Source organism: Lontra canadensis, unplaced genomic scaffold (genome assembly GCF_010015895.1).
Source record: "Lontra canadensis isolate GAN:19392208 unplaced genomic scaffold, GSC_riverotter_1.0 scaffold7, whole genome shotgun sequence".
Taxonomy (NCBI): Eukaryota; Metazoa; Chordata; class Mammalia; order Carnivora; family Mustelidae; genus Lontra; species Lontra canadensis.
In genome coordinates this window covers 30,312,368-30,328,693 of record NW_022631001.1, presented here as the reverse complement: position 1 = coordinate 30,328,693, position 16,326 = coordinate 30,312,368, and the positions used below count along the sequence as shown (strand labels likewise).

General features: G+C 38.4%; 1 pseudogene; it reads left to right on the top strand.

Moving 5' to 3' along the window:
• Nucleotides 1-4,319: 4,319 nt before the first annotated feature.
• LOC116865413 lies at nt 4,320-5,241 on the top strand (annotated as a pseudogene).
• Nucleotides 5,242-16,326: the final 11,085 nt, after the last annotated feature.

The following is a 16,326-nucleotide window of genomic DNA, read 5'->3' as shown; positions in this document are numbered from 1 at the left end:
GGTTCATTTCACTGTTGGTGCTCCAAAGTATTTAACTCATCCAAGAATACAGCCTGAGTTTGGAATGGAATCCACTGAAAAATTCATTGCAATGTATCCAGCTGTTAGAAGAGAGGGTTGAGAATCACTGGAACCCAATATCTAACTCTGGATCTGCACCTTGGATCTCTGGATCTCATTCTTCTGTACTCTGGTGAGGTACCCTCCCATGTAGTTCCATGTATCTCCAAAACAAACTCACCCCATGTCTCCAGGTAAGAAGGAAGAAGGAAGATTCTGAAGGAATAAAGTCTCTCCAGAACCAGAAATTTTGTGTCTATCTTGGGAGAAGGGTCACATCCCGATTTTTTATAACCCACAGCCTATTTGGGAGAAGATATTTTTCTTTTTCTCTCTCCTCAGTCTTAGAAGTTTTGCTACTGGACTGTTTTTGAGGGGGTCAGTTTATATGCTGAATGGTGCAAGGAACCAAAAGATCCATTGTCTCTTAAACTAGCTACCCCTTTTCAACTCCCAGAATCTTCCTTAACTCCGACCTTTTATCTTTGTTATTTATTATTTTCCTCTTTCAGTATTCCCACACTGTCTGGGTGATACCACTGGACTCAAAGTGCACTGCCTAGGATGCATGACACAGCTTCTTGCAATGTGCTGCTCATTGTTTAGGAGGTGAGAAGGAGCCAGAGCTCAGTGAGTGCTAATGCTGGGTGTGTGGCCACTGCCTGTCCCAGTACCTTAGTACTCAGGTTGCTATCACATTACCTATACCCTCTCAGGTGCTAGGAAGAAAGAAAATAGGATTGCATATTGAGAATCTATTCCACCAGAAGAACTACCACTGATGTACTCTCATCCATACTAGCGGTCCAAGTGATCATCCTTTGTGTTTTCCTTCTGATTGGTCACAGGATATCCCCATTCCAAGCTGGACCACAGTATTAGTTATGCCATCTGAATTTCATACTATGCCTTAAATAGGACAACCAGCACTTAGGAGTGTTTTAGTGCCTGTGTATGTGTTGAATGGGATTGTGTGTTAAGGAGGAGTTTGTTCATTGCTGCATGCATTCAGTTATTCATTCATCCACTCAGTGAACATTTCTTGGAAAGTTACTAAATGCCTGGTAATGCAGACATATGGGTTAAGATAGAATTTGTACCCTGAAGAAACTTATAGCCCAGTCAGAAGACAGGATTGTAAATAAATAAGCATGTATAAGTTCACAAAAACCTTTTATTATTACTATAGTATTATAATATATCAAATATTTTTATTTATTAAAAATAAATAATTTATTATTTATTATAATAAATAAAATATGTATTATTGTATACATATATCAAAATTCACCAAATTGTACACATGAAATATGCATAGTTCATTGCAAGCATATTTACCATGATGAAGGAGTGAAAAAATGCACTTATCAAAAATTATTGGAAAATGAGTTAAGTAGGTATCATTGTGGCTACTATAGTTACAGACTTTATCAGTGATCCTCTTGTATATTCTCTTTACACTGTATCTAAAGAAAATATATTTTTCATTTAATTTTGCCAGTTCTTCAAATCATTCCCTGACTCTGTCTTCCTGGTTTCTTAAAGACCAATAGACTCTACTATAGGTTCAGGCTGGACCCATTTCATTTCCATGTGGATGAAAATTCATAAATAGGAAACTCACTGTTAACTTGTGGTCCTGCAATCAAGTTGTACTTGGCAGCACATGAGCCAGTGGTCCAGCCACAACTGATCTGACCACATGTTTTCCTATATTGCCAGCTAGATGCAGAGACTAATGTGTGAAAACAAACCTTTCTATGTTTGTGGGCTTTGATTTCTATGTCAAGATAGCTGTGCCAGGGGGCACCTGGGTGGCTCAGTGGGTCAAAGCCTCTGCCTTTGGCTCAGGTTATGATCCCTGGGTCCTGGGATTGAGCCCCACATTGGGCTCCCTGCTCATCAGGGATCCTGCTTCCCTTCCTCTCTCTCTCTGTCTGCCTCTCTGCCCACTTGTTATCTCTGTCAAATAAATAAATAAAATCTTAAAAAAAAAAGATAACTGTGCCAGGGAGCCAGATGTGCTACCTGTTCTCACATCATTCTGAAGGTCAATTCTAAGACTAGTACTTCAACCTTCTTTTTTTTTCTTTTTGAAGAAAAAAGGTGGTTCTTTTTGAACCACCAGGCTCACCCATCTCCCCACCTCCCTCCCCTCCATAACCTTGTTTCTTTCTCAGAATCCACAGTTTCTCATGGTTTGTCTCTCCCTCCAATTTCCCCTAATTTACTTTTCCTTTTCTTCTCCTAATGTCCTCCATGTTATTCCTTATGCTCCACAAGTAAGTGAAACCATATGATAATTGACTTTCTCTGTTTGACTTATTTTACTTAGCATAATCTCCTCCAGTCCAGTCCATGTTGATACAAAAGTTGGGTATTCATCCTTTCTGATGGCTGTGTAATATTCCATTATATATATGGACCACATCTTCTTTATCTATTCATCTGTTGAAGGGCATCTTGGCTCTTGCCACAGTTTGTTGATTGTGACCATTGCTGCTATGAATATTGGGGTATATGTGGCCCTTCTTTTCACTACATCTGTATCTTTGGGGTAAATACCCAGTAGTGTAATTGCAGGTTCATAGGGTAGCTCTCTTTTTTAATTTTTTGAGGACTGTCCACACTGTGTCCCAAAATGGCTGCACTAACTTGCATTCCCACCAACAGTGTAAGAGGGTTCCCCTTCCTCCATATCCTCTCCAACACTCTCTGTTTCCTGTCCTGTTGATTTTGGCTATTCAAACTGGTATAAGGTGGTATATCTATGTGATTTTGATTTTAATTTCACTGATGGATAGTGATGATGAACATTTTTTCAAGTGTCTGTTCATGTCTTCTGCCATTTTTTTTACATGATTATCTGTTTTGTGTGTGCTGAGTTTGAGGAGTTCTTCATAGATCTTGGATATCAGCCCTTTGTCTGTAGTGTCATTTGCGAATATCCTCTCCCATTCTGTGGGTTTCTTCTTTGTTTAGTTTCCTTGTTTTGTTTCCTTTGCTGTGCAGAAGCTTTTGATCTTGATGAAGTCCCAAAAGTTCATTTTCACTTTTGTTGCCTTTGCCTTTGGAGATGTGTTTTGAAAGAAGTTGCTGTGGCCAATGTTGAAGAGGTTACTGCTTATGTTCTTCTCTAGGATTTTGATAGATCCCTGCCTCACATTGAGGTCTTTTATCCATTTCGAGTTTATCTCTATGTATGGTATGAGAGAATGGTTGAGTTTCATTCTTCTATACATAGCCAATTTGATATACTATCCAATTCTCATAGCACCATTTATTGAAGAGACTGCCTTTTTTCCACCAGATATTTTTTCTGCTTTGTCGAAGATTATTTGACCATAACCCTTCTCAGGGATAGAGAACTCCAGCCCCAAGTGCCAACCATTTGCCCATGTCCCCAGCTACATTCTCTAATTTCCTTCTCTATTAGCTTATATCCAGCCATGTTATTCCTTGCTTGTTCCTGATGTACAGTAATATATAAACTGAATAGTATTTCCGCCTGACTACAAAGCACTGGACCAGTGCCTGATTTCCTACTGATGCACCTACACAACTCATTGGATACTATGAAACAAACAGCAGCGTGAATGATCTCAAACACTAGTTGCACCAGAAAAGACACCGCCATTGTGCAGACAGCTATTGTGGTGCCATTTTATCTCCACAAAGGGTTGTCCTTGGTTCCATAGTGTGTGGTGTTACCTAAGTCTGGTCTTGTCTCCAATATCTTGGCTCAGTAGTGATGAGAGCCCATTATGCCTTAGTCTTCCACATTGCCATCAAGCCTTGATTCTCTGACACAGTAAAGAATTTAGAAAAGGACCAGGACTGTGGATTATAACATGATCTAAATGATTTCTTAAAATTCCCTTCCTATTAGGAAGGATGACAAAGGATCCCTTGGAAACAGAAAGGAAAAGATAATTATTGCTTCTGTTCCTTGATGAAAGTCCAAATCTGCTGACTGAGAAAGTAAACTAGGAAAACGAAAAACCTAGGCTTTCTACTAAAAGTAGAACTCGTCATATTTTTTCAACTCCATATAATATGTTGGCATCTTTTTTCAAATAGTTTCAGTAAGAATTAGGTATGGAATTTTTAGAAAATCAAGTGTCTTAAATGCTTCCAAGAATTTTTTCAATCAAATACTTTCGTTCTTGCAATGAGATCTTTGCTTTCAGGATTTGGTTTTCCATTATAGTCAACTTCTGATTGCCCTAGTTATGCTAATGTGTAGGCAGAAATAATCAATGGGCACAGAAAACCAAACCTATGTGACTGAATTTATCTTGTTGGGCCTTTCTTCAGATCGGCAGATACAGATCCTACTGTTTATGGTGTTTCTCATCATCTACCTGATAACTCTGTTGGGAAATCTTCTCATCATAATGCTAATTCATATTGACTCTCGACTTCATAAACCAATGTACTTCTTCCTTAAAAACTTGTCATTTACTGATCTCTGTTTCTCTACAACAATCATCCCCCAGATGTTATTCCATTTGCTAGTAATGAGAAAAAGCATTTCCTTTGCTGGGTGTGCAATTCAGATGCTTTTTTTCCTAGTAGCTGGGTGTACAGAAAGTTCCCTCCTAGCAGTGATGTCCTATGATTGCTATGTGGCTGTCTGCAAGCCCCTTCACTACTCCATACTCATGACCCAGAGGGTGTGTATACAGCTGAGCATAGGGTCCTGGGCCACTGGAGCATTGTATCTCTGGTAGACACAACATTTACTTTATGTCTGTCATACCATGGACAGAACATAATTAATCATTATTTTTGTGAACCTCCTGCACTCCTGAAGTTGGCTTAAGAAGAAACCTACAAAGCTGAGATTGCCATCTTTGCAATGGGTGTGGTAATTCTCTTTGGTCCTCTTTCCCTCATCCTTTTCTCCTACTGGAGTATTATCTCCACTGTGATTCAGATACAGTCAGGAGAGGGGAGGATCAAGGTCTTTCTACTTGTGGTTCTCATCTCATCATTGTTGTCTTCTCCTATGGCTCAACAATATTTACCTACATGTGTCCAAATTCCAAGAAAATAAGTGAAGGCAATAAGGTGATCTCTGTGTTCTACTCAGTCATAACATCCATGATGAACCCATTCATTTATAGCCTGAGAAACAAGGATGTGAAGGAGGCATTTAGGAAAGTATTTGGAAGATAAACCCTCTCAGAGACAATAATCTTTATATTGATATACAGCTGTGGGAATGAAGACATTCCAAACTTATTCAAAATTTTTATCAGCTTTATCTCTGAACTATCTCTAGGCTGATACATCAATAAGGGTCATGCATGTACTCTTGTACATCTAAAATGTTTTTAATTTGTCAACTGTTTCTTGTTCAAGTTTCTTCTCTGTGGTTATAGCTTGCTTGCCTCATAACAGCCTTTTTGCTACCACATTACAGGTAATATAAATTATATTTATGTATCATATTATATGAATATTTTTATATGTCAAACAGGATCTCCATTTATACTGCATTACTGATTCACTAATCCATTTTCACCCAGAGATAGTACTTTTGGTTCTAAACTCCATTGCTTCTTGTCAGCCTCATCCCATGCTAACATCTACAGTCATCCACAGATGCTGGATCAATGGAAATTTGTAGTGTTTCTACAATTCTTCTAAATAACTCTTCTAAATACAATTCTTCTAATAATTCTTCTAAGTTCTATAATTTCCTGTAAAAAATCATTTTTTTTTTTACCTTAAAAGTCTGACATGGAACCCTCTTTCTTGTTTTGTTTTGTTTTGTTTTGTTTTGTTTTGTTTTGTTTTGTTTGGGGAGGGGTTGTTTTGTTTTGCTGTAGAGTCCCAAAATACTGCTATAGTCAATTCAATTACACATGGGGGAGCTACTGGCTTAGACAATAATGTGTGGGATTTCATAGTCCAGCATACATCATTCTCATACCACACACTCCTTCTCTCCAAGAACAATTGTTGGATTGAAGGAACTAGAATTAAGAAGCAACGTGCCTGCATCAGAACTCTCTTATCAGAAACGTCTGTGACACCAATATACCACAGCTGTTCTTCCTCAGACGTGCTCTTCCCTCTTCTGCAGGTTTGATTGTGCCAGTATCCATTAAGTTCTCCTTTTTGGAAAGTGGAAAAGGATGGCTGACATATGAGAAGCAATCCCAGAAGATGTAACTTGTTCTGTGGGATTAAATGGCCCCTTTAGCTTTTTTAACAACTGCTATAACCTCAGTTTTGGCAAAAGCACTACTAGTAATGCTTGTGGCTACTCACTGATGTTCAATGTGTGCACTGCCCCTCCCTTGGAAGAAAATCCACTGTTGTCCTCTACCCTCAGCTAAAGCTCTACCTGTTAGTGTTAAGTGTAATTGACCCAACTCTTCATTGGCATGTAGAAACACTACCAATTTCCATGCCTGGCTGCAGAGCCTGTGAGCCATGAAAAACATAGCTGGGGGCCATCAAAGTTCTGTCCATTTCCCCCCCATGATTGTCTCTTTCTCCTGGCAGAAGTCCTATGACACAAACATGTACCATTTGTACTTCATTTCCCAGACTTACAAATATACCCTGATTGTCACACCCCATCTGCCATGGAGCTTCTTGTAAGGATTCTTGTCATATAGAAGAATGCTTCTGACCATAGCCAAACCCTCCTTTTATCTTTTACCAAGATAAATTTCAACTTGGAGTTCTGCTATCACTTATGACCATCTATAAACAAAGTAATTTTGGATGAAGTATGGCGGGAGCCAGAGAAAATGAGAAGACCTTGATGAAAATCAAGCTTGCACGTATTGCATGGAGCACTGGGTGTGGTGCAAAAACAATGAATTCTGTTATGCTGAAAAAAATTTTTAAAAATCAAGCTTGCCATACAGGTCTGGCTGCTCCAGCTTCAGTGTCCCTGGCTTGTTCTGGGTATCCAGCGCTGGTCGTTATGTGTCATCATGTCCCTGCTGAATTGAATGCATTGTGCACAGAATGATTCTGCATGGGAGAATAAATATATGCAATAATAGATTCACTAGGCAGTTGTGAGTTGTGTTATTTTCAGATTATATGTATCAGCATGATCTTATACAAGGAAACAAAAAACTGATCTTGTACTACAGATTCTTTGAGAAGCTATGATGTAAATGTAAGCATTTATATTTTTTAATTGAAGTATAGATGGCATACAATATTATATTAGTTTCAGGTATACAACATAATGATTTGATATTTATATACATTACATAATGCTTACCACAATAAATGTAGATATTATCTGCCACCTGACAGTTATTATAATATTGTTGGCTAGATTTCTATACTGTACTTATACCTCGTGACTTAGTTATTTCATAACTGAATGTTTGTACCTCTTTATCCCTTTCACTGATTTCATCTCCCTTACCCCTTCCATTTGGCAATCACCAGTTTTTTCTCTGTACTTATGAGTCTGTCTCTCTCTCATTTTATTTGTTTTGTTTCTTAAATTCCACATATAGGTAAAATCATATGGTATTTGTCTTTTTTGGTCTAACTTATTTTACTTGGCATAATATACTGTAGGTCCATTCATGTCATTGCAAATGGCAAGATTCCATTCTTTTTTATGGCAGAGTAATATTCCACTGTATACATACACTACATCTTCTTTATCAATTCATCTATTGATGGGCACTTAGGTTGTTTCCATATTTTGACTAAATAATGCTGCAATGAACATAAGGGTACATATTTCTTTCCAAATTAGTGTTTTTATTTTCTTCATTTAACTACCCAGAAGTGAAATTGAATGACATCTACTTTTAGATATCCTGCTGGTTCATGGCCATTCAGAAGCTCACTTTATCATTTCCTTTTCACTTGTTATTAAGTAAAAGGGAAGTTATATATCACATAATCAGAATGATCATTGGGAAAGTGGCCATGGATCACTTTGAGTTATGTAAAAACTATGCAACGGACTTCATTATGGATCTGGTGGAGTCAACAGGGTAAGAAAACACAGATACTGATATATATTTTTAAATGAAAACATCAGTCTCTGGCTGTATGCCAGACTACCAATGGCTATGCGGGAGCACCTAGGCAAATAATAGCGTGTGACAAACTAACAAGCTACTAAAGTCATATTCTGGGAACTACCCTTGTCCTCTACAGAAAATAGTTTTTCAGGTTGTTGTTTTTTTTTTTCCTTATTTATTTATTTATTTATTAAATCTTTTTTTTTAATTTATTTTCAGCATAACAGTATTCATTGTTTTTGTACCACACCCAGTGCTCCATGCAGTCCGTGCCCTCTCTAATACCTACCACCTGGTTCCCCCAACCTCCCACCCCCCACCTCTTCAAACCCTTCAGATTGTTTTTCAGAGTCCATAGTCTCTCATTGTTCACCTCCCCTTCCAATTTCCCCCAACTCCCTTCTCCTAACTCCCCATGTCCTCCATGCTATTTGTTATGCTCTACAAATAAGTGAAACAGGTTGGTTTTTTTTAAGCTTTTATTGTGTTATGTTAGTCACCATAAATACGTTATTAGTTTTTTCTGAGTATTCCAAGTTTCATTGTTTATGTACAACACGCAATGCTCCATGCAATACATGCCCTCCTTAATACCCACAACCAGGCTCACCTATTCCCCCCACTCCTCTCCCCTCTAAAACCCTCAGTTTGTTTCTTGGAATCTACAGTATCTCATGGTTTTTCTCCCCCTCCGATGTCCCCCTCTTCACTTTTCCTTTCCTTCTCCTAACGTCCTCCATGTTATATGATTGTTACTTCTGTATTAAATCAGCTCACACACATATATATAATATATATATATATATATATATATCATCAACATTGATTTCAATAGCTCAGCTTGAATTCCCTTATTCAATGAACACCTAACTCATTTGTTAACTGAATATTTATTGTAACCTCTTCTATGTGCTTAATATACAGCAATAAATGAAGTTCAAAATTCCTCTTCTCACAGAACTTACATTTTAGAAGAGGATGATAAAATATAAGTAAAGCATATGTCTGATGGTAGCAAGTTGTTATGAGATAATGAAAGCAAGGGACAGTTGGTTGCAATTTTAAGTAGGTGTTCAGGAAAGGCCTTTCTTGAGAAGATGACATTTTAGTTAAAGGACACCTTACATCCTAGAGAAATTAACATTTGTGCTGTCACCAGAATGTTGAGAAAAGAGAACCAAGGCATTGTTTTCAGAGAAGACAATCCAGTCAGAGAGAACGGAGAGTCTGAATGACTTGGAAATAAGTTTTTTTGAGATCAGAACAGAGAAGTCAGAGTGATTGGAGACTGACAAGTGACAGGAAGAATGGCAATGAATGAGATCACAGTAACAGTCAGAGGCAAGATTGGTAGGGCTGTTCTATTAGTTACTTTGAGCTTCCATAACAAAGTATCAAAAACTTTGTAGTTTAAAACAACAGAAATTCATAGTTCTGGAGTCTGGAATCAAGGCATCTTGCTCCATCTTGTAGACTATGCTCCCTTCCGAGGCTCTGGGGGAGGACCCTTCCTTGCTTCCTCAAGCTCTTGGCACCAAGGTGTTCCCTAGTTTGTGGCAGCATAACTCCAATCTCTGCCTCTGTCTTCATATGAACTTCCCTCCATCTGTGTCTGCCCCACTTCTTTTTTTTTTAAGATTTTATTTATTTTTTGAGAGAGAGAGAGCACACAAGCAAAGGGAGGGGTAGAGTGGGAGGGAGAGAGAATTTCAAGCAGACTCCCTGTTGAGCATGGAGCCCAACATAGTGCTTGATCTCATGACCCTGAGATCATAACCTGAGCTGAAACCAAGAGTCAGATGCTCAAACAACTGAGCCATCTAGGTGCCCCTATATTCCCTTTTTCTTTTCTTTTTAAAAAAGATTTTATTTATTTATTTGATAGACAGAGATCACAAGTAGGCAGAGAGGCAGGCAGAGAGAGAGGGGGAAAGAGGCTCCCCGCTGAGCAGAGAGTCCAATGCAGGGCTCGATCCCAGGACCCTGGGATCATGACCTGAGCCGAAGGCAGAAGCTTTAACCCACTGAGCCACCCAGGTGCCCCTTCTTCCCCTTTTCTTAAGAAGACATATGTTACTGGTTAGGGTTCACCCTACTCCAGGATGATTTCATCTTGAATATAACTACAGTGGCAAAGATCTTTATACCAAATAAGGTCGTGTTGTGAAGTTCCAAGTGGACATATTTTGGGGGGTGATACAACTCAACCCATTACAAGCTTGGAAGTTCTAAAAAGGCAATTGATTTTATTTTAGTTTCCACAGAAAGCCATCTTGATAGACTTCTAAAACGTAACTTTGAGTATTGTATGGAGAGTGAATTGTAAGTGTACAAGTATGGAAACAAAAAAATAAATAAATCAATAAGAATGAGTTTTATTGCAGTATCCCAGGAGAGAGATGCTGGTCTTAACTAGGGTTGTAGCAATGGGGAGCCAGAGGTGATGGTAAGATATCTGACTAGATAGTTTATACAAGATTTAAAAAGTGAGTAATGAAATATCCCTACGTCTTTGGGCTAAGCAATGCTGTGGATGATGGGAGAGACTCAAAAAGAGGGGTTGAGGAAAACAATAATTCTCTTCTGGAAATTTTGACATGGCCCTTTGTTATATTCTGATTTGCTCTCGCACCACCCTTCTATCTTTGAATAGCTACAATAAAGCCTTCATTTAAATAGTCCTGATATCTTAAGCTGCATCACCCATCTGTAGTTCAGAGCTTTGCCTCCCCACCACCACTTCCATTAGCTGAAGATTTTAATTAAAGCATTTTGAGGACAATTGCACACATGGGTTCTGAGGTCCTTGGTAGTCATAATTTTCATAGTCATCATCCAAATGATGCAAAATGTACTTCTGTCAGCTGTCTTTTATGTTACCGTCATTATTGAAACCTCCATTTTATTTATTTATCTTTTTAAACATTTTTTTTATTTAATTTCAGCATAACAGTATTCATTGTTTTTGTACCACACCCAGTGCTCCATGCAATCTGTGCCCTCTCTAATACCCACCACCTGGTTCCCCCAACCTCCCACCCCCACACCTCTTCAAACCCTTCAGATTGTTTTTCAGAGTCCATAGTCTCTCATTGTTCACCTCCCCTTCCAATTTCCCCCAATTCCCTTCTCCTAACTCCCCATGTCCTCCACGCTATTTGTTATGCTCCACAAATAAGTGAAACCATATGATAATTGACTCTCTCTGCTTGACTTATTTCACTCAGCATAATTTCTTCCAGTCCCATCCATGTTGCTACAAAAGTTGCGTATTCATCCTTTCTGATGGAGGTATAATACTCCATAGTGTATATGGACCACATCTTCCTTATCCATTCATCCGTTGAAGGGCATCTTGGTTCTTTCCACAGTTTGGCAACCATGGTCATTGCTGCTATAAACATTGGGGTACAGATGGCCCTTCTTTTCACTACATCTGTATCTTTGGGGTAAATACCCAGTAGTGCAATTGCAGGGTCATAGGGAAGCTCTATTTTTAATTTCTTGAGGAATCTCCACACTGTTCTCCAAAGAGGCTGCACCAACTTGCATCCCCACCAACAGTGTAAGAGGGTTCCCCTTTCTCCACATCCCCTCCAACACATGTTGTTTCCTGTCTTGCTAATTTTGGCCATTCTAACTGGTGTAAGGTGGTATCTCAATGTGGTTTTAATGTCAATCTCCCTGATGGCTAGTGATGATGAACATTTTTTCATGTGTCTGATAGCCATTTGTATGTCTTCATTGGAGAAGTGTCTGTTCATATCTTCTTCCCATTTTTTGATATTATCTGTTTTGTGTGTGTTGAGTTTGAGGAGTTCTTTATAGATCCTGGATATCAACCTTTTGTCTGTACTGTCATTTGCAAATATCTTCTCCCATTTCGTGGGTTGCCTCTTTGTTTTCTTGACTGTTTCCTTTGCTGTACAGAAGCTTTTGATCTTGATGAAGTCCCAAAAGTTCATTTTCGCTTTTGTTTCCTTTGCCTTTGGAGACATATCTTGAAAGAAGTTGCTGTGGCTGATATCGAAGAGGTTACTGCCTATGTTCTTCTCTAGGATTCTGATGGATTCCTGTCTCACGTTGAGGTCTTTTATCCATTTTGAGTCTATTTTTGTGTACGGTGTAAGAGAATGGTTGAGTTTAATTCTTCTACATAGAGCTATCCAATTTTTCCAGCACCATTTATTGAAGAGACTGTCTTTTTTGCACTGTACATTTTTTCCTGTTTTGTCAAAGATTATTTGACCATAGAGTTGAGGGTCCATATCTGGGCTCTCTACTCTGTTCCACTGGGCTATGTGTCTGTTTTTATGCCAGTACCATGCTGTCTTGGTGATCACAGCTTTGTAGTAAAGCTTGAAATCAGGTAATGTGATGCCCCCAGTTTTGTTTTTGTTTTTCAACATTTCCTTAGCGATTTGGGGTCTCTTCTGTCCCATCCAAATTTTAGGATTATTTGCTCCGGCTCTTTGAAATCGGAATGGCATTAAAAGTATAGATTGCTCTAGGCAGTATAGACATTTTAACAATGTTTATTCTTCTGATCCAAGAGCATGGAATGGTCTTCCACCTTTTTGTGTCTTCTTCAATTTCTTTCATGAGTGTTCTGTAGTTCCTCGAGTACAGATCCTTTACCTCTTTGGTTAGGTTTATTCCCAGGTATCTTATGGTTCTTGGTACTATAGTAAGGAGAGACAAGATGGCGGGGAAGTAGGAGGAGGCACCTTTTCAACCAGTTCCCGAAAGTGAGCTGATTACCTACTAAAGAACTCCGGTCACCCATAAAATTAGCCTGAGATCAAAATTAAATATATTTAAATGTAATACTCAATTAATTTGTAAAAACTTTTTATATATTAAACTTAATATGCAAAAAGACATAATGGATTGAGTACACTTATATGTTGCTGATAAAACGCAAAATGTTTAACACGTAAGAATTCATTCATCTTTTTATATCAAGAACCTCAGATAGGTTTTTGACTTCGGTTTTAGTAGTTGCACACACAAGAATTTATTCTAAAGGAAAAAATCAGTCATATTCCCAGAGGTCAGCATTGCTATTTTTATTTTATTTTATTTTTATTTATTTTTTAAGGATTTTTTAAATTATTTGATAGAAAGAGAGAGGGAATACAAGCTGGGGAGTGGGAGAGGGAGAAACAGGCTTCCCACTGAGCAGGGAGCCGATGTGGGTCTCAGTCCAGGAACCCTGGAATCATGCCTTGAGCCAAAGGCAGATGCCTAGTGACTAAGCCACCCAGGAGCCCCAACATTGTTCTTTTTGAAAACACACACACACACACACACACACACACACACACACACTCTAAATGTATAACAGTGATGAAATAGCCAATTCTATTACAAAGCATCCATACAATATAACATTATGTCATCACATAAAAATATCTTCAAGGCTATTTATTCACATACGAATTAAGATTTATTAAATACTCATTAAATGCCAGGTGCTATTCTAAATGCCTTACATTTATATTTGCTAATTTATTTAATCCTCACAAAGACTATGGAGTAATCTAACTATTATTACCAGTTTACAGTTTAGAGATGTGCAGAGAGGTACAGAGAGGTTAAGAAACATGCTCAATGAAATCAGTCAATCAGAGAAAGACAATTATCATATGATCTCACTGATATGAGGAATTTGAGAGGCAAAGTGGGGGGCTTGGGGGATAGGGAAGGAAAAAGTGAAACAAGATGGTATCAGGAGGGAGACAAACCATTAGAGACACCTAATCTCACAAAACAAACTGAGGGTTGCTGGTTGTAGGGGGGTAGGGAGAGGGTGGTTGGGTTATGGACTTTGGGGAGGGTATGTGCTATGGTGAGTGTTGTGAAATGTGTAAGCCTGGCGATTCACAGACCTGTACCCCTGGGGCTAATAATACATTATATGTTAATAAAAATCAAAAAATTAAAAAATGAAACATGCTCAAAGTTATATAAGTAAGTGGGGATGTATTGAATTCAAACCGCGGTACTCTGACAAGTGACCCCAGACTCTCTTTGTCGCTGCCCTATATAGCTACCATATAATGTAGGGGAGAAATTCACTACATATTAATAAGTGAAAAAAAGCTCTATCTTATGTGCACATATCAACTCTATAAAATGCATGCCTACCATCCAAATTGGCAAAGAAGAAGTCAAACTCTCACTCTTTGCAGATGATATAATATTTTAGGTTGAAAACCCAAAAGACTGCTAGAACTCCAAAACTGCTAGAACTCATACAGGAATTCAATAAATTGTCAGGATATAAAATCAATGCACAGAAATCAGTTGCATTTCTATACACCAACAACAAGACAGAAGAAAGAGAAATTAAGGAGTCGATGCTATTAACAATTGCACCCAAAATCATAAGATACCTAGGAATAAATCTAACCAAAGGGGCAAAGAATCTGTACTCAGAAAACTATAGAGTACTCATGAAAGAAATTGAGGAAGACACAAAGTAATGGAAAAAAATTCCATGCTCATGGATCAGAAGAACAAATATTGTAAAAAAGTCTAAGCTAATGAGAGCAATCTACACATTTAATGCAATCCCTATCAAAATACCATCAACTTTTTTCAATGAAATGGAACAAATGATCCTAAAATTTATATGGAACCAGAAAAGACCCCGAATAGCCAGAGGAATGTTGAAAAAGAAAGCCAAAGTTGGTGGCATCACAATTCCAGACTTCAAGCTCTATTACAAAGCTGTCATCAACAAGATAGTATGGTACTGGCACAGAAACAGACACACAGATCAATGGAACAGAATAGAGAGCCCAGAAATTGACCCTCAACTCTATGGTCAGCTAATCTTTGACAAAGCAGGCAAGATTGTCCAATGGAAAAAAGACAACCTCTTTGACAAATGGTGTTGGGAAAATTGGACAGCCACATGCAGAAGAATAAAACTGGACCAATTCCTTATATTACACACAAAAATAGACGCAAAATGGATGAAAGACCTCAATGTCAGACAGGAATCCATCAAAATCCTTGAGGATAACACAGGCAGAAACCTCTTCTTCAACCTCAGCTGCAGCAACTTCATCCTAGAAACATCACCAAAGGCAAATGAACTATTGGGACTTCATCAAGTTCAAAAGCTTTTGCACAGCAAAGGAAACAGTTAACTAAACCAAAAGACAACTGACATAATGGGAGAAGATATTTGCAAATGACATATCAGATAAAGGGCTAGTGTCCAAAATCTATAAATAACTGATCAAACTCAACACCCAAAGGCCAATTAACCCAATCAAGAAATGGGTAGAGGACATGAACAGACATTTCTGCAAAGAAGACATCCAAATGGCCAACAGACACATGAAAAAGTGTTCCACATCACTCGGCATCAGAGAAATACAAATCAAAATCCAGAGAGTTACCTCCTCACACCTGTCAGAATGGCTAAAATTAACAAGTCAGGAAATGACAGGTGTTGTCAAGGATCAAAGAAAGGGGACCCCTCCTACACTGTTGGTGTGAATGCAAGCTGATACAGCCACTCTGGAAAACAATATGGAGGTTCCTCAAAAAGTTGAAAATGGAGCTACCCTATGACACAGCAATGGAACTACTGGATATTTACTGCAAAGATTCGAATGTAGTGATCTGAAGGGGCACTTGCACCAGAATATTTATAGCAGCAATGTCCACAATAGCTAAACTTTGGAAAGAGCCTAGATATCCATCAACAGATGAATGGATAAAGAAGATGTGGTATATACAACGGAATATTATGCAGCCATCAAGCAAAATAAATCTTGCCATTTGCAACTATGTGGATGGAATAGAGGGTATTGTGCTAAGTGAAATAAGTCAATCAGAGAGGGACAATTATCATATGATCTCACTGATGTGAGGAATTTGAGAAAAAAGACAGAGGATCATAGGGCAATGGAGGAAAAAATGAAACAAAAGGAAAGCAGAGGGGGAGACAAACCATAAGAGACTCTTCATTTCAGGAAACAAACGGAGAGTTGCTGGAGGAGAGGGGGTTGAGAGGGTGGGGTGGCTGAGTGATGGACATTGGGGAGGGTATATGCTATGGTGAATGCTGTGAATTGTGTAAGACTGATGAATCACAGACCTGTACCCCTGGAACAAAGAATATATTATATATTAATTTAAAAAAAAAAACGAAGACAAACAATAACACCTGTTGGAGGACCCAGGTATTTTCTATAAAGACTGTGTGGGAAAAGGAGAGAAC